This window comes from Oncorhynchus tshawytscha, linkage group LG22, assembly GCF_018296145.1.
Source record: "Oncorhynchus tshawytscha isolate Ot180627B linkage group LG22, Otsh_v2.0, whole genome shotgun sequence".
Lineage (NCBI taxonomy): Eukaryota > Metazoa > Chordata > Actinopteri > Salmoniformes > Salmonidae > Oncorhynchus > Oncorhynchus tshawytscha.
The window spans coordinates 1,491,140-1,517,057 of record NC_056450.1 but is presented as its reverse complement, the minus strand read 5'-3'; the positions used below and the strand labels follow the sequence as shown (position 1 = coordinate 1,517,057).

Below are 25,918 nucleotides of genomic sequence, written 5' to 3'. Positions count from 1 at the left end.
ACTTGGGTCAAATGTTTCAGGTAGCCTTCCACAAGCTTCCCACTGTAATGTGGGTGAATTTTGGCCCATTCCTCCTGACAAAGCTGGTGTAACTGAGTCAGATTTGTATGCCTCCTTGCTCACACACTCTTTTTCAGTTCTGCCAACAAATGTTTAATGGATTGAGGTCAGGGCTTTGTGATGGCCACTCCAATACCTTGACTTTGTTGTCCTTAAGCCATTTTGCCACAACTTTGGAAGTATGCTTGGGGTCATTGTCCATTTGGAAGACCCATTTGCGACTAAGCTTAAACTTCCTGACTGATGTCTTGAGATGTTGCTTCAATATATCCACATAATTGTCCATCCTCATGATGCCATCTATTTTGTGAAGTGCACCAGTCCCTCATGTAGCAAAGCACCCACACAACATGATGCTGCCACCACCGTGCCTCACATTTGGGATGGTGTTCTTCGGCTTGCAAGCCTCCCCCTTTTCTTCCAAACATAACAATGGGCATTATGGCCAATCAGAACCTTCAGGTGTTTGGAAATTGTTCCCAAGGATGAACCAGACTTGTGGAGGTCTACAATGTTTTTTCTGAGGTCTTGATTTCTTTTGATTTTCCCATGATGTCAAGCAAAGAGGCACTGAGTTTGAAGGTAGGCCTTGAAATACATCCACAGGTACACCTCCAATTGACTCAAATTATGTCAATTAGCCTCTCAGAGCTTCTAAAGTCATGACATAATTTTCTGGAATTTTCCAAGCTGTTTAAAGGCACAGTCAACTTATTGCATGTAAACTTCTGACCCACTGGATTTGTGAATTATAAGTGAAATCTGTCTGTAAACAATTGTTGGAAAAATTACTTACGTCATGCACAAAGTAGATGTCCTAACTGACTTGCCAAAACTATAGTTTGATAACAAGAAATGTGTGGAGTGGTTGAAAAACGAGTTTTAATGACTCCAACCTAAGTGTATGTAAACTTCCCACTTCAACTGTATCTACACAACCTACTCCAAAGATTCAAAGTGCAATAAATAAAACATTTAAAAATCAATTTAAAAAAAGGAAAATGTCTTGATTGCATGTCTTCACACCCCAGAGGTTATTATTGGTGGAAACTATTACATCTGTGAATCATGAATAATATTCTGCCAACTTTTCACAACTCTTAGGGAAACAAGTGGCCATTGTTTTTGCCAGAATTGCTCAAGCTCAGTAATTTTGGTTGGGAATCATTGATGGACAGTAATATTCAAATTGAAAGCTGAAATAAATAATTCTCTCTATTATTCTGACATTTCACATTCTTAAAATAAAGTGGTGATCCTAACTGACCTAAGACAGGGAATTTTTACTAGGATTAAATGTCAGGAATTGTGAAAAACTGAGTTTAAATGTATTTGGCTAAGGTGTATGTAAACCTCCGACTTCAAATGTATGTAGGATTAGATTACATTTTCAGGCATTGCAGTCTTCACCTTTTAAGGGGCATGCAGTCTTTCACTAGCCACTCTACAAACACACCTCATAATTCCATTGAGGCAACAAGCGAACATGACACCAGGAAAGGAATGTTTCATACCTGCCATTGCACTTCCTGACAGGGATTCTCATTGTCTGTGGAATGTTGTTTCGGGAAAACACCTGTGTAACTTGGTTAGCACCATTTTCTTCCAGACGTGCTGACACACTTTCCCGAAAACAGGTCGGCACTGTGGAAAGGTGCACACCTGGTCCGTGCACACACACACACTCCATCTCCCCAAAATAATTTGCTGTAATTTTAGAGCTATTTATTTGAAAACTGGACACGTTACAAGGCAATTACCATGATAAGACCTGCAACCTTGGAATCTTCTGAGTTCTCGTGGTAACACAGAAGCACTACTGGCACTAGTTTTTCTGTGTTTTTCTTAAGGAGAAGAGGTTTGTCAGAGACAAACTGAACCGGTTGTGTATTTTCACATGGAAAAGTACTCAGCAGGATTAGGTAATGCTGATGGATCATTTATTAGAAGTTCTCTCTGGAAATAGTGCTCCACACAGTTAGGAGCTGAGGGGTGGAACGCTGTGCAGCACTCTCCAGTTCCTGGTGAGATGTGTTATAAACCAATCACACGCTTGGCAATATTAAAAAGAGAAAGAAGATTGATGTCGCGCAAAGACGTTTATCAAACTTAGGCATCATTACCAAAAGCAGCGGCACATTACTTTAGCTACAGAAAGGTCTTAGAATCACTTGTGATTTTTTATTACAACTCTTCCCATCATTCTTCTTCATTTTAATTAATGGACTGCACTTGTACTGTGTTGGACATCCATTGCCAACTCTCCCAGACAACTTGTGGTGACAGTGAGCACAGTGTATAAATGATAACTTTACCAACATATTTAAGAAGTTGTAACAACCGAACAGACTTTTCTCATAGTCAAGTAAAAAGTGGATTCAGTGAATTCAATTTTACTCCCGAGTTTAGCACAGATCTGGGCCTAAGGCCATGTCAGTGGACAAACAAGGCAATAAGGGGTAGAGAGGGGTGTGTGGACGTGCCTCCTCTGTGGCAACTTCTCTGTAGATTGGCTGCCAGGAAACACCACGTGGAAAGCATTCATCATCATGCTAACAAACAAGTTTATATGGCCTGACTTACTGTAAGAGCTTCATATCACATACCAGCCCTTAGCTGTTGACACAAGCTTGCCAAGGCTCTTCAGATTAATTGGACCTTGATGCAACCCTCGGCCCGTATTCATGAAATGTATCATAGTATGAGTGTTGATCTAGAATTATTTGGCTTCTAGATATTTATGAATGAGATGGGGACTTGATCCTAGATCAGCACTCCTACTCTGAGAGACTTTGTGAAAACAAGCCCTAGAGCGTAGGCCGTATTCGGCTGACGACCCATCGTGTGACCAAGACTCTCTCCCTCCATCCCTCCTTCCCTCTCTAAGTGCTTCCTGGAGCGAGGTGAGTGGCAGCTCAGTCTGGAGGGCTTCAACGATAGCACCATCCCCAAAGAGCTGCAGTACTACAGCCACTCCAAGAAGCACGACCGCAACTGATACAACGTCAGTCACCTCCCTCACCTTTCACCTCTAACCCCTGTCACTGCCATCAGGCATTCATGTTGAGTCCTCCATTTACAGTGGTTCCTCCTTAAACAGTTGTGGCACACCTTGCGGGCAGCATTTTGTGGCACGTCATTTAATTGGGCCATTTTTTTTAGCAATTTTTTCTGTTAATGCAAGTTATTGCTAGTTTGACCACCAGAGGGCACCTTTGAGAAGCATTTGATAGTCTTTCATATTCCAGGCAAGCAGGAGACCAAAGTTCAATCCCCCGACCGGGAGGAAGGGGTAGGCTGTCCTTGTAATAAGAATGAGTTCTTAACTGATTCCAAATATGTTATTTATTCTACAATGTAGAAAATAGTAAAAATATAGAAAAATCCTGGAATAATTAGGTGTGTCCAAACTTTTGACTGATGCTTGCTTATTTATTCTACTTGCTACTTGCTTAATTCATTTGATTAATATTATGGTGTTTCTATTCCATGAAAAATGAAAACCCCTCTGGGTAAATTGAGAAAGTTTCACTCTCAGAGCGCACACTGAACATAGGGTTGATTTGAGTGTTCTGGCCTTACAACGGCAGTCATACACACAACCTAACGTTGGCTAGCTTGCTAGCTACTTCCAGACACAAATGAGACCTCTGACCATTTTACTCACCATAAATTCATTATTCTACGAAAGCACCTGAATGTCCATTGAGAACGCAGAATGACTATAGCATTTAGCTACGCTAAGAATGACGGGAATAATCAAGTCATTAAATGTTGAGTAGTTAGTTAGATAGCCTATAGTTAATATACGGGCAAGTTTGATGTATAACTACTAATGTTAGGTAGCTAGCTAACATACTGCTGTAATGATATGCTATGTGGTTTGTAAGGACAGCGTAGCTAACAAATTGTCAGCCAACATCACGTGTAAGGTAACTTATTTGAAAAGTCATTACTTTATTACATTGAGTAGCAAGCTACCGCAAGGGCACACTCTATCGACTCTGGGGCTTGAGCATGCTTTTGTGCACTGTCGATAATGCGCTGGCCTTCAGGCAAGAAGGTTGAGGGTTTGAAATCTGCTCCCTGTTTCATTCGTCCACAATAATCAGTTTATTCTTTGGTTTATACTGCCCATTCAGTCAGTTAGAGACACAGTAGAGCATTGGGACAAAAAATAATAATAATAATCAGTGCTCTAACTACCCCTTTGTCGTCAGGGCAAATCTGGTCAGTGATAGGGCGGGCGGTTTCACACCTAGCTCGGCTATTAGACTATTCTTTACTAAAGGTTGAATAGTCTATTGTTCAGCTATTAGCCCCCCTCCCCAACTTGGAACAAATGGATTTCTTTTTGTTGAGAGCAAAACGTTTTTATTTTCAATCCAAAATATTTTTTTCTGAAGGCAAAAACGAGGCTTCAAAGTAAAAAAAAAAAATTTGCAATCAAATATTTTGTAATACAGCGCAAAACATTATGCTTTTTATTCCCCAAGAAGATTTAGAGAACAAAAAATGCATTTGAAAACAAAAAAGGAAGTCATAGCGGACACCTACGTAGAAGGACTGTACGGCATCTCAGGTAAGCAGCACTGGGCGCTCTTCCGTCCAACTTCTAACGTTACATAGCTAGTAGTTAGCTCCTAAGATTCAGTGTCGGTTCATAACATACTACTATATTACATACATACATACAGTGGGGCAAAAAAGGATTTAGTCAGCCACCAATTGTGCAAGTTCTCCCACTTAAAAAGATGAGAGAGGCCTGTAATTTTCATCATAGGTACACTGGACAGGTATCTTTTATACTGATAACAAGTTAAAACAGGTGCCATTAATACAGGTAACGAGTGGAGGACAGAGGAGCCTCTTAAAGAAGAAGTTACAGGTCTGTGAGAGCCAGAAATCCTGCTTGTTTGTAGGTGACCAAATACTTATTTTCCACCATAAGTTGCAAATAAATTCATTAAAAATCCTACAATGTGATTTTCTGGATTTTTTTCTCTCCTTTTGTCTGTCATAGTTGAAGTGTACCTATGATGAACATTACAGGCCTCTCTCATCTTTTGAAGTGGGAGAACTTGCACAATTGGTGGTTGACTAAATACTTTTTTGCACCACTGTACATCCCGTAGAATGATAAATCATGCAATTTTTATTCTCATGCTAACTAAAAATATTTAGCTACAAATTCCTGTTCTCGCCATTTTCAGTTGAATTCATCTAACTTTCTTTCTTGGCAACTCATAAGCAGGCCATGTCGTATTTGCTTCATAGTCGATATGTAATCATATTTCATGACAGTGTAACGGTTAGCTGTTTTTACAGAGTGATGAAAGAACACAATATGTCTGTAAGGGAATGCTATTCTGATATGTCAGATGAAGAGTTAGACCAGAAAGTCAGGGACATTAAGGCAAGATGCCCCATGCGGGCTTTAGAATGGTCAAAGGAAGTCTCAGAGCAGTGGGCCATCGTGTACAATGGTGAATAGTTAGGGAGTCTCTGCAGTGTGTAGATGGTGCAGGTATCATTGCCAGAATGATCCAGCTTCGTTGCATTGCTCGGCAAAAATACTCAGTTCCTGCACCCCTGTCTCTTGTACACATTGATACAAATCATACATTGATAAGGTACTAAGATGTATAATGTCTCCATCAAATCTAAGAAGTTATTTTATCTTTTTTAATCTTACTTATTCCTAGACACATTTTCAATGATGTATGAAATTGGATATGTTAAACTGGTAATAGATAAATAATGAATCAGGTTAATAGGTTAAACATTTCACATTTAATTCCAATGTGGTTTTTTTCAAGATACAACATTTGGTGGTATAGATGGATTTTCAAGGAAGGTGAGTATATTATTTTGTATACATATTGCATATGTCCCATCACCTAATGAACAACCACAGCAGCAGTCTGGTGTTAAGCTTTCTGTGCTCTATTGTCGCATCCTGAAAATTACATCTGCTGCTTTAGATTGAAAGGTCATATCTCAGTTATTATTTTCATATCTACAAAAAATAAGCTATTTTCTTTCATTTCAGATGTATGTTCACTGTCCGAGGAACAGGCCGTGGAAGCTTTATTGCTGCCAAAAGTGTCCATAACCAGAGGTAATTAAACTGTTCTGTGTTGTTTTTCTCTCTTCCTCTCTGCCTGTCTTGTTGTACATGGAACCTGTCTCACAAGCATTAATTAAACAACCCTTAAGGTGTCAGCTGCTAATATTCAGATTTACACCACATTAACACTCAACCATTTTCACTGGACTGTCAAGCCCCTGTTGCTGCCAAATGTATTGTCACTGTTACAGATGTGTTTCTTTTGAGCGTTCCAGATTCAGCAGGTGGAGGACCTGTGTCACGGTCTTCCTCCTCTTCTTCCGAAGAGGAGAGGCGAAAAGGAGAGTCGGACCAAAATGCGGCGTGGTAAGTGTCCATGGTAAATCTTTAATAAAGAAAGTACTGACACTGCATACAAAACAATAAACAAATGACGACCGTGAAGCTACAACATAGACCTGTGCTGACACAGGCCACTAACATAGACAATCACCCACAAACAAACAGTGCAACCCAGGCTACCTAAGTATGATTCTCAATCAGAGACAACTAATGACACCTGCCTCTGATTGAGAACCATACTAGGCCGAAACATAGAAATGCCCCAAAACATAGAAAAACAAACATAGACTGCCCACCCAACTCACGCCCTGACCATACTAAATAATGACAAAACAAAGGAAATAAAGGTCAGAACGTGACAACCTGCTTTCTCAGGAGGATAATCTGGTATCTGGAAACACTGACAATGGGGTCATTGTTCCTGACATCCCATGCCCCTGTCTACTGGGAATCTTGCTGTGCTGCAACGTCAAGTGAACCCTACCACTGACTCCTCATATTTTGGTCAGGACATATACATGCATGCTATTCGATTAGTTATGAGTATCCAGCCTTTTTAGGTGCAGTCCTGCCACACTATGTAGGATATTGTTTTAGCCCCAGTGCCACTCATGATAATTGCAAACAGTTGTATTTTTTGGAGGAGGGGGAAGGATAGCAGGCCCAGCTGTCAAAGTGAGAGAGTAGGCTATTCTGGATAGAGCAGGTACTTTTGTGTAGTCTACTTCTTGTGAGATTTTCTGGCCTCAGATAAAGAGAGCTGTGAAAGCCTGTCTGCAGATTAAGAGTTCCCAATGAAGAGCAGTGGTTCTCATTCCTGGGGACTCAGAGGTGCACATTTTTGTTTTTGCCTCAGCATTGCAAAGCTGATTCAAAGGATCGACTCATCGTCAAGCTTCAAGTGGTATTTATGTATTCATTTGTGACGCTATCTTTGATATTATCCTGCTCTTGTCACATGCTACACGTATCTATCTATCCAATGTTAGCACTATGTGTTATACGGGATTTTATACAGGAAGTATTATTAAAGAGATGCTTTACATTGAAATACAGATAGAGATGCAGAAGTCCCAGAGTTAATGATCCAAGGTCAGTTTATATTATACAGGAAGTATTATTAAAGAGATGCTTTACATTGAAATACAGATAGAGATGTAGTAGTCCCTGAGTTAATGATCCAAGGTCAGTTTTGCATTTCACCTCCTGATGATGACTGACCGTGTTAGAATAAAAAAAACATGGCTTAATCATGCTCTCTGTCTGTCACTCGTCTGCAGGTATGTTTTGATGTGAGAGACGGTGCCAGTCCCCTTAACGCCACCTCACCCGCTCTTAAGATAACCTTCGGGCCGACTAGGAGCCTGGTTAGGAGACACCACAAGAGACACTATAATTGTGATGAACTGAGAGAGTATTAGGTAGCATTGGAATTCATTAATCTTATGCTGTCTTCCCTGCTCCTCTGTTCTTACCTCTTTCCTTTTGTCTTCTATACTTCTCTCCCCACCTTTCTTCCTCGTTTTATAATGCAAACCAGATGTGCATTGAAGTACAGATTGAACTTGTATTTATAATAGAATATTTATAACACCTGGATAATGAACTTTCAATAAAGCGTTTCACATTCTCCACTGGTGAAATTAAGTATCTCATTGAAATACTATCCTGTGTCCTCAGATTAATGCAGATGAAGGGAGTTAGATATGCATAGGAAGTGTGGTGTACTGTTTTTTTCTGTATATATGAATTACAAATCAGCCTTTACTTAAATCATGTTTCTAGTCTATTACATAGTTACAATGTGTAATCATTGATGGAGCAGGAGTGGTAAACACTGTTGAAGTGTATAATTGTAATACATACATGCAGAAACAGCATCATTCAAATAATGGAATTTGATACATCTGGAGATTCATACCTGAACCACACCTTTATTTACCAAGGTCGAGTACATGATCAGTGAATATATTCAATGTACAGGCTACAATGTCAGAATCTCATTCGTGGTAATAACTACAGTACATGTATATAGGACTTGCATCCTTGTCACAATAAAGTTATTATATTCTACTCAATCCATTGGCTTCATTAATGCCATTCAGACTTGAAGTCGATACAACAACAGGTTCATAGGTTCTGAACTAATGGTCCATACACAGATCAGCTACATACTGTAGCTAGCTACACATCCATAGGCGTACAGTTATTTTTATCCTCCACTACACAATAAGCAAATAAATAGCTAGCTATGTTACTTCAACTGTATTGCATGGCAAATATAAGCAATTCAAGCTAACACAGTTCTACATTAAATTTGCAGTAAATGCTTTAGCTAGCTAGATTCTTTACATCCACTGTTTCACAAGACGACAGCCTGGTTTGCTGGTTTTCTCAGGAGTCCATAAAACATTAAACAACACGCATTACAAATTCATTCTCATGTCATAACACCAGCCAGCTAGCTGGCTAATGTTAGCTAGTCAGCTAACTTGCTAAATAGGGATTTTTGTAAATTAACTTTATGGCAAAAAAATATGCACGTTTGTCTCTACATCAACTAACATATTCCTCTCAATTATACATTTCTTGCTTGACTCGTTATGACGTTATAACCACTTACATTTGCTTCTACCATAATGTTTTGTCAAATTTGTTATTGGAACCACTCGATATGATTGGTCATATGAAAACCTTGGGACCCAAATGCATAATGAGTGCTCTAACTCCCCCTTGTGGTGGTCTGGAGCAATGAAGCCGTGACGCAGGGTACCTCTAAGTCCCACGGTGTAAGCTCACAACTTTTAAAGGAGGAACCACTGTACTAAACATAAGGTTTGTGTGTTGTTATGAGTTGATTTGAAAGGAACCAAGGACACTCTTGGAGTGTTATACTGTATGCCCATGCCCACACTGCAGACAAGAAATGCCACTTTTTCATCCCTTGAGTGCCATCCTCTATCTCTCAACTATCTCATTACATAACAACATAACAAATCAAGAACATGGTCTGTTTAGACCCAAAACATTTCCCAGAGGCCCTACTCCTCTGGGACATCTCACATATCTTTCATATTGGCTAACACACTAGAAGTTGATGTGATAACATGAGTTCAAACGTATGTTTAAACATGTACACCTAACATTCTATAACCCCTAATAAAATTAAAACATTAAAACACCTGGTGTATTTTTGTTGTTGTTGCAGGCCTGGCACTCATGGGCAGTGTACACAGAACCAGAACCAGGGACGGGACAAGAAGAAAAGAAGGACCACGCCTGTGGTGCCAGCGCCAACAGTGAGGCCAGCAACAGCGAGCTGGACTGCACAGAGTAGAAGGCCAACAAGGCAAGGGCGGCAGCCATCTTGAACCCTTTTTCCTCCTACATCCACAAACACTAACCTGCCCTTTCAATCTTCACTATGGGACCAATCCGAACTAATTTGACAGACCTGTGTGTAACTTGAAACGTTGCCTAAATCACATGTTGATGTCAATGAGAGACAAGGAGAGAATCTGAGTTGAAGGACACGTGAGGCTGGTGTGACAACTTCATATCACACCAAAAAAGAGGTGCCGAAAGAGTGACAGAAAAAACCTATTGTGCAAGCAGTAGATTAAGGTTTCCCTCTGCTCTGTTGACAACAAATTGGTTGTTTGTTTGTGGTAAGATAATTCAGACAAATCTATTAATTTCAAATGGACCAACTTAGGTCTTCTGTCTATGAATTAATGCCTTACTGAATTCAAAGTACAATCAATCACAAAGGAGAAAGCTCTCCTTCATTCTCCCTGTTGTTTGGCAAGCACAGGACCTCTCCAAGATGGTACTTCTCTATGTGGTTCCTGCTGTCCAGGGTTTCTTCCACTCCATCTCCCTCTCCAGGGGGAACACCTTCCAGGACACCCTCAGGTAAGTCTCCACACGGGGCCAGGTCCAGTAGTCACAAAAGGTCTTAGAGTAGGAGTGCTGATCTAGTAGGAGTAGGAGTAGGAGTGCTGATCTTCTCTTTTAGATCAAAATGAATAATATTATAAGGATGGGGGAGACCTGAACGTAGATCAGCCCCCCTACTCCTACTCTCCTATATTGATAGACCCTGAATTGAAATATGTTGAGAGGGAGCCCTCTGGTGGCAGAGAGAATAATTTGTGTTGCTTCATGGACTTGATGCCTTGGTGTCGATTTGCTTTGGTTTGAATGTGTGTTGAAATTCAGCTTTTCAAGGAAACTTTTTTGTTTTGTTGTGTGTGAACCTGTCAATAAATATGCAATGGACACAAGACTTGATGCTTCTGTTTACTTTCTCCAGGGTGCTGACCCTCTGGTTTGACTATGGGTACTGGCCTGAAGTCAACAAGGCACTGGTGGAGGGCATCAAAACCATTCAGATGGACACCTGGATCTCACATGCTCATTTTCGATTTGCTTTTATTGTTATGTCCGTTGTGATAAAAGTTGAAACTGAATTCTTCCCATGGGCAAGGTTGGTCTTGGGCCATGAATCATCCATAACAGTTATTCAACAAAGTCTTATAGGACAGTAACAGAATAGGAAAGCCACATTGCATTTCCACGGGGGGATAACTATGTTATGTCTCCCTCTTGCCCCCTCGCCCATAGGTGATCCCCCAGCTGATTGCCCACAATGACACTCCCCGCGCTCTTGTGGGCCGCCTCATCCACAAGCTGCTCACTGACATTATTCGGTAAGACCCCCAGGTAACGATTGACATACTGCTGCTGGAGCTAGGTAGCCTTGGTTGGAAGCCTATTTCTGCTCTCTTTCCAACTTCATTAAATGATCGTGCCATGTTCTATCTCTCCCTCTTTTCTTCTGGTCTTTGAGCTATCCGTTGACCGTGGCCTCCAAGTCTACCACCAATGCCCGCCACAACGCTGCTAACAGGATCCTCGAGAACATGTGTGAGAACTGCAACACCCTGGTCCAGCAACCCATCATGGTATGTGATGCTAGTCAGTGCACAATACTCCACCTCACAGTACAGCTATATACAGTACCAGTCAAAAGTTTGGACACAGCTACTCATTCCAGGGTTTTTCATTATTTTTGTACTATTTTCTACATTGTAAAATAATAGTGAAGACATCAAAACTATTAAATAACACATATGGAATCATGTAGTAACCAAAGAAATGTTAAACAAATCCAAATATATTTTTGATTTTATATTCTTCAAAGTAGCCACCCTTTGCCTTGATGACAGCTTTGCACACTCTTGGCTTTCTCTCAAACAGCTTCATGAGGAATGCTTTTCCAACAGTCCCACATATGCTGAGCATTTGTTGGCTGTTTTTCCTTCACTCTGCAGTCCAACTCATCCTAAACCATGTCAATTGGATTGAGGTTGGGTAATTGTAGAGGCCAGGTCATCTGATGCAGCACTCCATCACTCTCCTTCTTGGTCAAATAGACCTTACACAGCCTGGAGGTGTGTTTTGGGTCATTGTCCTGTTTCATATCACATAGACAACGTATTGGATGGGAATTTGACAGATAACAGTAGGATGATGTAAATATATCACTAGCCACTTTAAACAATGCTACCTTATATAATGTTACTTACCCTACATTATTCATCTCATATGCATACGTAGATACTGTACTCTATATCATCGACTGCATCCTTATGTAATACATGTATCACTAGCCACTTTAACTATGCCACTTGGTTTACATACTCATCTCATATGTATATACTGTACTCGATATCATCTACTGTATCTTGCCTATGCTGCTCTGTACCATCACTCATTCATATATCCTTATGTACATATTCTTTATCCCCTTACACTGTGTATAAGACAGTAGTTTTTTGGAATTGTTAGTTAGATTACTTGTTCGTTATTACTGCATTGTCAGAACTAGAAGCACAAGCATTTCGCTACACTCGCATTAACATCTGCTAACCATGTGTATGTGACAAATAAAATTTGATTTGATTTGATTTTTTCAGTGTTATATTGGTAGGTCAGTATGATCTGTTTCTGTTAGTCAGTCAGCCTGATGTTAGTCACTGTCACCAGCTTCATTAATGAGTGCATCGAATATGTCATCCCCAGAGTGACTGTACGTATACAGTTGATTTCAGAAGTTTACATACACCTTAGCCAAATACATTTAAACTCAGTTTTTCACAATTCCTAACATTTAATCCTAGTAAAAATTCCCTGTCTTAGGTCAGTTAGAATCACCACTATATTTTAAGAATGTGAAATGTCAGAATAATAGTAGAGAGAAGGATTTATTTCAGCTTTTATTTCTTTCATCACATTCCCAGTGGGTCAGAAGTTTACATACACTCAATGAGTATTTGGTAGCATTGCCTTTAAATTGTTTAACTTGGGTCAAATGTTTTGGGTAGCCTTCCACAAGCTTCCCCCAATAAATTGGGTGAATTTTGGCCCATTCTTCCTGACAGAGCTGGTGTAACTGAGGCAGGTTTGTAGGCCTCCTTGCTCGTACACACTTTTTCAGTTCTGCCCACACATTTTCTATGGGATTGAGGTCAGGGCTTTGTGATGGCCACTCCAATACCTTGACAGTGTTGTCCTTAAGCCATTTTGCCACAACTTTGGGAGTATGATTGGGGTCATTGTCCATTTGGGAGACTCATTTGCAACCAAGCTTTAACTTCCTGACTGATGTCTTGAGATGTTATATCCACATAAATGTCCAACCCCATGATGCCATCTATTTTGTGAAGTGCAACAGTAACACCTGCAGCAAAGCACCCACACAACATGATGCTACCACCTCCGTGCTTCACGGTTGGGATGGTATTCTTCGGCTTGCAAGCCTCCCCCTTTTTCCTCCTAGCATAACGATGGTCATTATGGCCAAACCATTCTACTTTTGTTTCATCAGACCAGAGTACATTTCTCCAAAATATTACGATCTTTGTCCCCATGTGCAGTTGCAAACCATAGTCTGGATTTTTTATGGCAGTTTGGAGCAGTGGCTTCTTCCTTGCTGAGCAGCCTTTCAGGTTATGTTGATATAGGACTGGTTTTACCGTGGATATAGATACTTTTATACCGGTTTCCTCCAGCATCTTCACAAGGTCCTTTGCTGTTGTTCTGGGATTGATATGCACTTTTCACACCAAAGTACGTTCCTCTCTACGTGACAGAAAGCGTCTCCTTCCTGAGCGGATTGACGGCTGCGTGGTCCCATGGTGTTTATACTTGCCTACTATTGTTTGTACAGATGAACGTGGTACCTTCAAGTGTTTGGAAATTGTTCCCAAGGATAAACCAGACTTGTGGAGGTCTACAATGTATTTTCTGAGGTCTTGTACCAAGTTCCAAACTGCCTCTGGAAGAAATGTCAGCACAATAATTGTGAGATTGAAGAAATTGGTTTCCATGGCGAGCAGCTGCACACTAGCCTAAGATCACCAGGCGCAATGCTAAATGTCGGCTGGAGTGGTGTAATGCTTGTCGCCATTGGAATCTGGAGCAGTGTAAACACATTGTCTGGAGTGAGCATCATGCTTCACCATCCAACGGACCAATCTGTGTTTTGCGGATGCCAGGAGAACGCTACCTGCTCCAATGCATAGTGCACAATGTAAAGTTTAGTGAAGGAGGAATAATTGTCTGGGGATATTTTTCAGCGTTCGGGCTAGGCCCCTTTCAACTTTGTGGCAACTGCGAGCCGAGCCATCAGCATAATGGCTGAATGGAAGCAAGTCCCCGCAGCCAACATCAGTGCTCAGAAGACCTCACTAATGCTCTTGTGGCTCCCAGAAGCAATGAGCCTTCCCAGAATGGAAGAAGCAACATCTAGTGGAAAGTCCCCTGTTATAGCAGCAATGTTCCAACATCTAGTGGAAAGCCTTCCCAGAAGAGTGGGGTCTGTTAAAGCAGCAATGTTCCAACATCTAGTGGAAAGCCTTCCCAGAAGAGTGGAAGCTGTTATAGCAGCAATGTTCCAACATCTAGTGGAAAGCCTTCCCAGAAGAGTGGAGGCTGTTATAGCAGCAATGTTCCAACATCTAGTGGAAAGCCTTCCCAGAAGAGTGGAGGCTGTTATAGCAGCAATGTTCCAACATCTAGTGGAAAGCCTTCCCAGAAGAGTGGAGGCTGTTATAGCAGCAATGTTCCAACATCTAGTGGAAAGCCTTCCCAGAAGAGTGGAGGCTGTTATAGCAGCAATGTTCCAACATCTAGTGGAAAGCCTTCCCAGAAGAGAGTTATAGCAGCAATGAGGCTGTTATAGCAGCAATGTTCCAACATCTAGTGGAAAGCCTTCCTAGAAGAGAGGAGGCTGTTGAAGCAGCAAAGCAGAGACTAACTCCATAGGCTGTTGAAGCAGCAAAGCAGAGACTAACTCCATATTAATGCAGCAATGTTCCAACATCTAGTGAAAGCCTTCCCAGAAATGCCCATGATTTTGGAATGAGATGTTCAATGAGCAGGTGTCCACATACTTTTGGTCATGTCGTGTATGTACGGCATCTACCTCAATTACCTCGTACGCTTGCACATCAACTCGGTACTGGTACCCTGTGTATATAGCCAAGTTATCGTTACTCATTGTGTATTTATTCCTTATTATTTTTGTTGGGGAGGGCCCATAAGTAAACATTTCACTGTTAGTTTACACCTGTTGTTTACAAAGCAAGTGACAAATACAATTTGATTTCATTTAAGTCATCTCCTTATCATTTAGAAGTGAGCTTTGATTCATTGCTAGTCCAATATGTCTGCCTGAATCCAACATGACCTTCTGCTGGCTCACTGCATTTGTCATGCACATTGGGATGTTCTGGTGCACTCATATCCTATTTGGGTTGAGCCGGCACATTGCTTCTTCCAGACAATCATGTCCACCATGCTGGCTATCTTCCCTGGAGTTGCCGTACATGGTTGACAGTTATGGTGCATGGGGAGGATGCAACCACAAATGACAAGTGCATAAGGCAGGTGTTCACTATAATGAACCAACACAACTTGACAGTCATTGACAAGAAATGTCATCAACTTAGTGGGCCTTCACATGTCATAGGACCACCTCTCCAATGTCAATGCCATCCTGAATCTCCCAGAACTGTCCTTGATAAGCTCCACCATCAGTCCTCCCCTCAGGCAGAGACACTGTGGAACTGGACTGCCACATGTCAGGCCATTCAACGGCCAAAATGCCGTCTGGAAATTGATGGTGTGTATTGCCGTCATATGTACCTATTTTTCTACCACCCCATGGCTGGCAAGCCCATGTGATACCTGAACTGGACTCGGCATGTGCAGGATGAGCTTTCATATTGGGGAGACTCATGCATTGTTCTGGAAAACTGTGCAGTATGGCCAAGATGTTCAAATGTTCATAGATGACCCCTTTGTCAGATAATATTAATCACAGTGGTTGTAGAGGGTGCAACAGGTCAGCACCTCAGGAGTAAATGTCAGTTAGCTTTTCATAGCCAATTATTCAGAATTAGAGACAGCAATCTCTCCAAAAGAATGTGGTGATCGATCGTATCAAAAGCAGCACTAAGGTCTAGGAGCATGAGAACAGATGCAGAGCCTCGGTCTGATGCTATTGAAAGGTAATTTACCACCTTCACGAGGTGGTAGTTTCAATGCTATGTTGGGGTCTAAAACCAGACTCAAGTGTTTCATATACATTGTTTGTCTTCAGGAATGCAGTGAGTTGCCACACAACAGCTTCTAAAAAATGTTTTTTTGAGAGGAACGGGAGATTCGATATAGGCCGATAGTTATTAATATTTTCTGGGTCAGGGTTTGGCTTTTTCAAGAGAGGCTTTATTACTGCCACGTTTAGAGAGTTTGGTGCACATCCGGTGGATAGGGAGCTGTTTATTATGTTCAACATAGGAGCGCCAAGCACAGGAAGCAGCTCTTTCAGTAGTTTAGTTGGAATTGGGTCCAATATGCAGCTTGAAGTTTTAAAGGCCAGGACTATTTTCATCAATGTGTCAAGAGATATAGTATTAAAGAAACTTGAGTGTCTCCTTTGATCCTAGGTCCTGGTAGTGTTGTGCAGACTCAGGACAACTGAGCGTTGGAGAAATATGCAGATTTAAAGCGCAGTCCGTAATCTTAAATTTAGTTCCTCAGTTAGGTGGTTAACCGATTTTTGTACTCTGACGTCCTTGGGTAGGTGGAGGGAGTCTGGAAGGGCATCTAGGAATCTTTGGGTTGTCCGAGAATTTATAGCACAACTTTTGATGATCCTTGTTTGGAGTCTGAGCAGATTATTTGTTGCAACTGCAAACATAATAAAATGGTGGTCCGATAGTCTAGGATTATGAGGAAAAACATTAAGATCCACAATATTTATTCCACTGGACAAAACTAGGTCCAGAGTATGACTGGCAGAGTAAGTCCGGAGACATGTTGAACAAAACCCACTGAGTCAATCGCTCTGAAAGTCTTTTGGAGTGGGTCTGTGGACTTTTCCATGTCAATATTAAAGTCACCAAAAATTTGAATATTATCTGCTATGACTACAAGATCCGATAGGAATTCAGGGAACTCAGTGAGGAACGCTGTATGCGGCCCAGGAGGCCTGTAAACAATAGCTATAAAAAGTGATTGAGTAGGCTGCATAGATTTCATGTCTAGAAGTTCAAAAGACGAAAACGCAGTCTTTTTTTGTAAATTGAAATTTGCTATCATATGTTATCAACACCTCTGCCTTTGCGGGATGCGCAGGGGATATGGTCACTAGTGTAACCAGGAGGAGAGGCCTCATATAACATAGTAAATTCATCAGGCTTAAGCCATGTTTCAGTCAGGTCAATCACATCAAGATTAACGTCAGTGATTAGTTCATTGGCTATAACTGCCTCGGAAGTGAGGGATCTAAAATTAAATAGCCATATTTTGAGATGTGAGATATCACAATCTCTTTCAATAATGACAGGAATGTAGGTCTTTATTCCAGTGAGATTGCTGCGGCGAACACCGCCATGTTTAGTTTTGTCCAACCTAGATCGAGGCACAGACACGGTCTCAATGGTGATAGCTGAGCTGACTACACTGACTGTGCTAGTGGCAGACTCCACTAAGCTGGCAGGGTGGCAAACAGTCTGCTGCCTGGCCTGCACCATATCTCATTGTGGAGCTAGAGGAGTTAGAGCCCTGTCTATGTTCATAGATAAGATGAGAGCACCCCTCCAGCTAGGATGGAGTCCATCACTCCTCGACAGGCCAGGCTTGGTCTTGTTTGTGGGTGAGTCCCAGAAACATGGCCAATAATCTACACATTCTATCTTTTGGGAGGGGCTGAAAACTGTTTTCAACCAGCAATTGAGTTGTGAGACTTTGTTGTAGAGCTCATCACTCCCCCTAACTGGGAGGGGGCCAGAGACAATTAATCGATGCTGACCAATCTTTCTAGCTGATTTACACGCTGAAGCTATGCTACGCTTGGTGACCTCTGACTGTTTCATCCTAACATCATTGGTGCTGACATGGATAACAATATCCATAAACTCTCTACACTTGCCAGTTTTAGCCTTAGCCAGCACTATCTTCAGATTAGCCTTAATGTCAGTAGCCTTTCTCCCTGGTAAAGAGTGTATGATCGCTGGATGATTATTTTTAATACTGCGGGTAATGGAGTCACCAATGACTAGGGTTTTCAATTTGTCAGAGCTAATGGTGGGAGGCTTCGGCATCTCAGACCCCGTAATGGGTGGAGAAGAGAACAGAGAACACTCAGACTCTGACTTCAACTCGTTGCTAAATGGGGAGAACCGGTTGAAAGTTTCTGTCGGCTGAATGAGTGACACCGGTTGAGCATTCCAACAGCATTTCCGCCTAGAAGCCGTTAGAAAATTGTCCGGCTGAGGGGACCGTGCAAGGGGATTTATACTACTATTTGTACTTACTGGTGGCACAGACGCTGTTTCATCCTTTCCTACACTTAAATTACCCTTGCCTAATGATTGCGTCTGAAGCTGGGTATGCAGAATGGCTATCCTCGCCATAAGGCAATCGTTCTCCTGTATATTATGAGCACAGCGACTGCAATTAGAAGGCATAATGTTACTACTTAGCTTCGGCTGGTGGAGGTCCTGTAGAACCATGTCCAGATAAAGTGACCGGGGTGAAAAAGTTGACTGAAAAAAGTTGAGCGAGGGAAGAAGAAAAAAAAAGATATATAAAACGGTAATTAAAAAGTAAAAACTGTAAAGTTGGCAGGTAGCAAAGAAACGTTAGCAACAAACAGCACAGCAGCACGTAAAGAAGTCCACAAGTTGTGACCAGATAAGACGTCAAATCACCTAGCAACCGCACCAAGCGCCATGTTGGAAGACCAAACTCCAGACGTGTCCCCCTGCTTAAGCCAGTACATGTCCAGGCCCATCTGAAGTTTGTTAGAGAGCATTTGGATGATCCAGAAGAAGATTGGGAGAATGTCATATGGTCAGATGAAACCAAAATATAACTTTTTGGTAAAAACTCAACTCGTCATGTTTGGAGGACAAAGAATGCTGAGTTGCATCCAAAGAACACCATACCTACTGTGAAGCATGGGGGTGGAAACATCATGCTTTGGGGCTGTTTTTCTGCAAAGGATCCAGGACGACTGATCCGTGTAAAGGAAAGAATGAATGGGGCCATGTATCGTGAGATTTTGAGTGAAAACCTCCTTCCATCAGCAAGGGCATTGAAAATGAAACGTGGCTGGGTCTTTCAGCATGACAATGATCCCAAACACACCGCCCGGGCAACGAAGGAGTGGCTTCGTAAGAAGCATTTCAAGGTCCTGGAGTGGCCTAGCCAGTCTCCAGATCTCAACCCCATAGAAAATCTTTGGAGGGAGTTGAAAGTCTGTGTTGCCCAGCAACAGCCCCAAAACATCACTGCTCTAGAGGAGATCTGCATGGAGGAATGGGCCAAAATACCAGCAACAGTGTGTGAAAACCTTGTGAAGACTTACAGAAAACGTTTGACCTCTGTCATTGCCCACAAAGGGTATATAACAAAGTATTGAGATAAACTTTTGTTATTGACCAAATACCTATTTTATACTATAATTTGCAAATAAATTCTTTAAAAATCCTACAATGTGATTTTCTGGATTTTTTTCCCTCATTTTGTCTGTCATAGTTGAAGTGTACCTATGATGAAAATTACAGGCCTCTGTCTCATCTTTTTAAGTTGGAGAACTTGCACAATTGGTGGCTGACTAAATACTTTTTTGCCCCACTGTATAAAATATCCACATAGTCTAGTAAAGGTATAAATGTAGCTGATACTACTAGCCTACTTCTGGCTTCAATATTTTGTATGTTGTTGAATATGCAATTTAAAAGAGAAGCCGTCATCAATTAAAATTCCAAGATATTTATATGAGGTTACAACCTCAATCTCCTTGCCCTGACAGGTAGTAATATGGGAAAGGTTCAGAGGTCTATTTCTTGCTTTTTAAAACACCATTAGTTTAGTTTTGTCAGTATTGAGGATAAGCTTCAATTGACACAAGGTATGTTGAACAGTATAAAAAGCAGTTTGCAAGTTCTGGAAAGCTTTTGTAAGAGACGAGGCACAACAGTGTCATCAGCATAAAAATGAAGTTGCGCATTTTGGACAATTTGGTCTAAATCATTTATATGAATAGTGAATGAGAGAGGACCAAGTACAGGGCCTTGGGGCACACCATTAAAGACAGACAATTTAACAGACATAAGCCCATCAAATTGTTCTATCAGCAAATTGTTCTATCAGCAGCAGTTCTATCAGACAGATAGTTAGCAAACCATGCAACTGCATGCTCTGAAAGACCTACACTCGACAATCTCTGCCTTTGTATAGCATGACCAACTGTATCAAAAGCCTTAGAGAGATCAATAAAAAGTGAGACACTGTGCTGTTTTTTGTCAATGGCTTCAGTGATATCATTTAAAACCTTCATGGCTGCTGTAATTGTGCTATGCTTCTTCCTGAAGCCTGATTGGTACATTGATAAAATAGAGTTAGTAAATAAAAACTCTTTTAGCTATTCACTCACAAGGGTTTCAAATATTTTCACCAGGGGTGACAGATTTGAGATTGGCCTATAATTATTTAAAAGATTTGGATCTCCCCCTTTTAAAAGTGGTGGGACAAATGCTGATTTCCAGATTTTCGGGAATTTCACTACATTCCAGGTTTATATTGAACAGATATGTAAGTGGTTCAGCTATGAAATCAGCTGCCAGATTTAAAAAGCAGGGATCCAAAACATCAGGACCTGCAGGCTTTCTCTGATCTAAGGATTTCAGGGCTTTATGTACCACCTGCACTGGGAATGGCAAAAAGCTAAAAGTTTGACCAGCTCTCACTGGTTCATCCACACAGGGTTGTACAGAGACAGAGGACACTGAATCAAACAGTCTACCAGATGATACAAAGTGCTCATTGAAACAATTCAGCATTTTAGTTTTGTCTTTTCCAGCAACAGAGTCCTTCAAAACACATGACGGTAATTCATGAACATTACTGTTACCAGACATAGACTTAATAGCCTTCCAAAACTTTCTAGGGTCATTTAGGTTATCAGTGGTAACAGACATAAAATATTCAGACCTTCCTGAGAAGAAAAGAACACTTGTTTTGTCACTGCCTAAAAATAAGCCAATCAGCATCAGAACATGATTTCCTTGCTTTAGCCCAGGCTAGATTGCGGTTGTGAATAATACAAGACAGCTCAGAAGAAAACCATGGACTTTCCCGCCCTTTAACCCTGAACCTGCGGAATGGGGCGTGTTTGTTTATTATTTGGAAGAAAATATAATGAAAGAATTTCCAGGCAGTTTCCACATCAGGGTCAATCTGCTCCAGTCAAAATAAAACAAATCATGAAAGAAAGCCTGCTCATTAAAACACTTCAAATGTCTCTTACGAATAAAACGTGGGTTTGTTCTAGGAACCTTAGTATTTCTAACAGCAACAACAGCACAATGGTCACTTACATCATTACAAAAACACCAACTGAAGAATATTTATGTGTAACACTGGTCAAAATCAAATCAATCAGGATAGATTGATCTGGGCATTTAAGATTTGGGCGAGTGGGTGAGTTCATCAACTGGGTAAGATTCATAGAATTACAAAACATTTTTAAATCATCAGACACCGGCTTTAACCAACACCAGTTGAGATCACCAATCAAGATCATTTCACTGTAAAGAAGTTTAGACATAAGGTGCGTCAAAGAAGAAAATGCATCACCGAGAGCAGAGGGGGGTCTATAACAGCCAATCACAGTTATAGAGAGCAGAGGGGGGTCTATAACAGCCAATCACAGATGCATAGAGCAGAGGGGGTCTATAACAGCCAATCACAGTTATAGAGAGCAGAGGGGGGTCTATAACAGCCAATCACAATTATAGAGAGACAATTTGAAACCTCAATATTCAAAGCAAGAAATTCCAACTGTTTACAAATAGTTTCAGACTTTGCCACACTTACAGGGAATTTAATTTTTACATACATAGCCACACGCCCAACTTTCTTACCCCGATCAGTGCATTACACATTGTAACCATTTATACAAATATCCTTATTAAGAACAGACTTGCTGAGCCAGGTTTCAGAAAATACAATTAGCGTCAGTTGATTTAGCCCCAATCCTAACCCCATCCATTTTTGCATACATTTAAATGAAAAATACCAAAACCAGATCTTGAATCAGAGGGGGTTTGGAGACATTGCATATCAGGGCCAGGGTTAGGTTGCACATTACCTGATATCAACAAAAGAAGAATAACTAGGCACCTCGGTTTAATAACATTGCACGGCTTCTCTTTTTTAAGAGACAAGCGAATTCTACAAGTGAGTTTCCAGACAATACAAAACAGTCATTTAAAACCATTAGACCTTGGTAGTGACACAAATTCGTACTGTTCACAACTGTTCAACAATACAATATTCAGGGCTGTCTAACTTGAGAATAATGCAGCCTGTTTCTTAAATTTCATCTGTCATCGGACACTGCCGGCAGATACTGAGGTCCCAATGAATGTCCCAAGAGAATAAGGGTACATCCCTGTATACCATGTATTATACAGTTGACGTCTGAAGTTTTCATACACTTAGGTTGGAGTCATTAAAACTAGTTTTTCAACCACTCCACAAATTTCTTGTTAACTATAGTTTTGGCAAGTCGGTTAGGACATCTACTTTATGCATGACACAAGTAATTTTTCCAACAATTGTTTACAGACAGATTATTTCACTTATAATTCACTGTATCACAAATCCAGTGTGACTTTAAACAGCTTGGAAAATTCCAGAAAATGATGTCATGGGTTTAGAAGATTCTGAAAGGCTAATTGACATAATTTGAAACAATTGGAGGTGTACCTGTGGATGTATTTCAAGGCCTACCTTCAAACTCAGTGCATCTTTGCTTGACATCATGGGAAAATCAAAAGAAATCAGCCATAACCTCAGAAAATAAATTGTAGACCTTCACAAGTCTGGTTCATCCTAAACACCATGGGACCATGCAGCCTTCATACCACTCAGGAAGGAGACGCGTTCTGTCTCCTAGAGATGAACATACTTTGGTGCGAAAAGTGCAAATCAATCCCAGAACAACAGCAAAGGACCTTGTGAAGATGCTGGAGGAAACAGGTACAAAAGTATCTATATTCACAGTAAAACGAGTCCTATATCGACATAACCTGAAAGCGCACTCAGGAAAGAAGAAGCCATTGCTCCAAAACCGCCATAAAAAAGCCAGACTACGGTTTGCAACTGCACATGGGGACAAAGATCATACTTTTTGGAGAAATGTCCTCTGGTCTGATGAAACACAAATAGAACTGTTTGGCCATAACGACCATTGTTATGGTAGGAGGAAAAAGGGGAGGTTTGCAAGTCGAAGAACACCATCCCAACCGTGAAGCACGGGGGTGGCAGCATCATGTTGTGGGATGGATTGCTGCAGGAAGGACTGGTGTACTTCACAAAATAGATGGCATCGTAAGGAAAGAATATTATGTGGATATATTGAAGCAACATCTCAAGACATCAGTCAGGAAGTTAATGTCATGTATTGTCATATTATGTCTTGTTCCTGTTCTTTCTCTTCACTCCGTTTCCCTCTGCTGGTCGTATTAGGTTACCTTAACTTCTCTTCCTCTCCTTCCCCCAGCTGTTCCTCATCTTCTCTAACTACCTCGTTCACTCTTTTCCCACCTGTTCCCTTTTTCCCTCTGATTAGGTCTCTATTTCTCTCTCTGTTCCTGCTTCTTTCTTTGTCAGATTCTCGTTTGAGTTTCTCATGCCAGAACCAAACTATTGTCTTGTTTGCTTCACCCTTGTCCCATCCTGTCGGAATCTGCCTGTTCTTCTGATGCTACGTGTGATCAGGTACCTCTGTCCGCTACGACCCGAGCCTACCCAGAGAGACCAGCAGTCTGTCGCCGCAACCCAGCTATTCTCCTCTGCTGCTAAGAAGGGGACTCTTTTGTAAATATCAGAAGGACTTTCTGTTTCATTTGTCACCCTCTCTGAGGGTTGTCTATTTTGCAATTTTCTACATCTGAAGAGGATCTATGTCTTCCCTGTGTTTTTACATTAAAGGACTCTGTTTTTGTTAAACCGCTTTTGGGTCCTTACTCAAGTGCACAACAGAAGAATCTGACCAAGAATGGACCCAGCGATTTCGGATCCTTTCCACTCAGCCGTCGAGATCCAGGGAGCGATGCTAGGCAGACACGAGCAGGAATTGTCTGTTGCTCGACATGCCGTTGAGACCCTGACCGCCCAAGTCTCCGACCTCACAAGACAGGTTCACCATTCTCCGCCTCGATCCACCGGCCACTTCTAGGGCTTCCGAATCTCCGGAGCCCAGAATCAATAACCCGCCGTGTTACTCTGGGAGGCCACTGAATGCCGCTCGTTCCTCACACTGTGATATTGTGTTTTCTCTCCAGCCCAACACTTACTCCAGGAGCACAGCTCTTATCGCCTACGTCATATCTCTCCTTACTGGACGGGCTCGTGAGTGGGGCACGGCTATCTGGGAGGCGAGGGCTGAGTGTACTAACCAGTATCAGGACTTTAAGGAGGAGATGATACGGGTTTTTGATCGTTCTGTTTTTGGGGAGGAAGCTTCCAGGGTCCTGGCTTCCCTATGTCAAGGTAATCGATCCATAACAGATTACTCTATTGAGTTTCGCACTCTTGCTGCCTCCAGTGACTGGAACGAGCCGGCTTTGCTCGCTCGTTTTCTGGAGGGTCTCCGTGCGGAGGTAAAGGATGAGATTCTCTCCCGGGAGGTTCCCTCCAGCGTGGATTCCTTGATTGAACTCGCTATTCGCATAGAGCGACGGGTTGATCTTCGTCACCGAGCTCGGGAAAGGAGCTCGCGTTCTCCGTTGCCCCCTCTCCGCATCACTACCATCTTCCTCCGCCGGCTCGGGTGCTGAGCCTATGCAGCTGGGGGTATCCGCATCTCGACTAAGGAGAGGGAACGGAGAATCACCAACCGCCTCTGTCTCTATTGCGGTTCCGCTGGTCATTTTGTCACTTCATGTCCAGTAAAAGCCAGAGCTCATCAGTAAGAGGAGGGCTACTGGTGAGCGCTACTACTCTGGTCTCTCCTTCAAGATCCTGCACTACCTTGTCGGCCCATCTACGCTGGACCGGTTCGTCAGCTTCCTGCAGCGCCTTGATAGACTCTGGGGCGGAGGGCTGCTTTATGGACGAGACCTGGGCTCGGGAACATGACATTCCTCTCAGACAGTTAAAGGGCCCACGGCCTTGTTCGCTCTGGATGGGAGTCCTCTCCCCAGGATTCAGCGTGAAACGCTACCTTTAACCCTCACTGTCTCTGGTAATCATAGCGAAACCATTTCTTTTTACATTTTTCGTTCACCTTTTACACCTGTTGTTTTGGGTCATCCCTGGCTAGTTTGTCATAATCCTTCTATTAATTGGTCTAGTAATTCTATCCTCTCCTGGAACGTCTCTTGTCATGTGAAATGTTTAATGTCTGCTATCCCTCCTGTTTCCTCTGTCTCTTCTTCACAGGAGGAGCCTGGTGATTTGACGAGGGTGCCGGAGGAATATCACGATCTGCGCACGGTGTTCAGTCGGTCCAGGGCCACCTCTCTTCCTCCGCACCGGTCGTATGATTGTAGTATTGATCTCCTTCCAGGAACCAACCCCCCGGGGTAGACTATACTCTCTGTCAGCTCCCGAACGTAAGGCTCTCGAAGATTATTTGTCTGTAGCTCTCGACGCCGGTACCATAGTCCCCTCCTCCTCTCCCGCCGGAGCGGGGTTTTTTTTTTGTTAAGAAGAAGGACGGGTCCCTGCGCCCCTGCATAGATTATCGAGGGCTGAATGACATAACAGTTAAGAATCGTTATCCGCTTCCTCTTATGTCTTCAGCCTTCGAGATCCTGCAGGGAGCCAGGTTTTTCACTAAGTTGGACCTTCGTAACG

The 25,918-nt window shown here is 42.0% G+C and overlaps 1 pseudogene; it reads left to right on the top strand.

Annotated features, from left to right (window-relative positions):
- Window positions 1-25,198, top strand: part of LOC112221494 — a 30,940-nt pseudogene extending 5,742 nt beyond the window's left edge.
- Window positions 25,199-25,918: the final 720 nt, after the last annotated feature.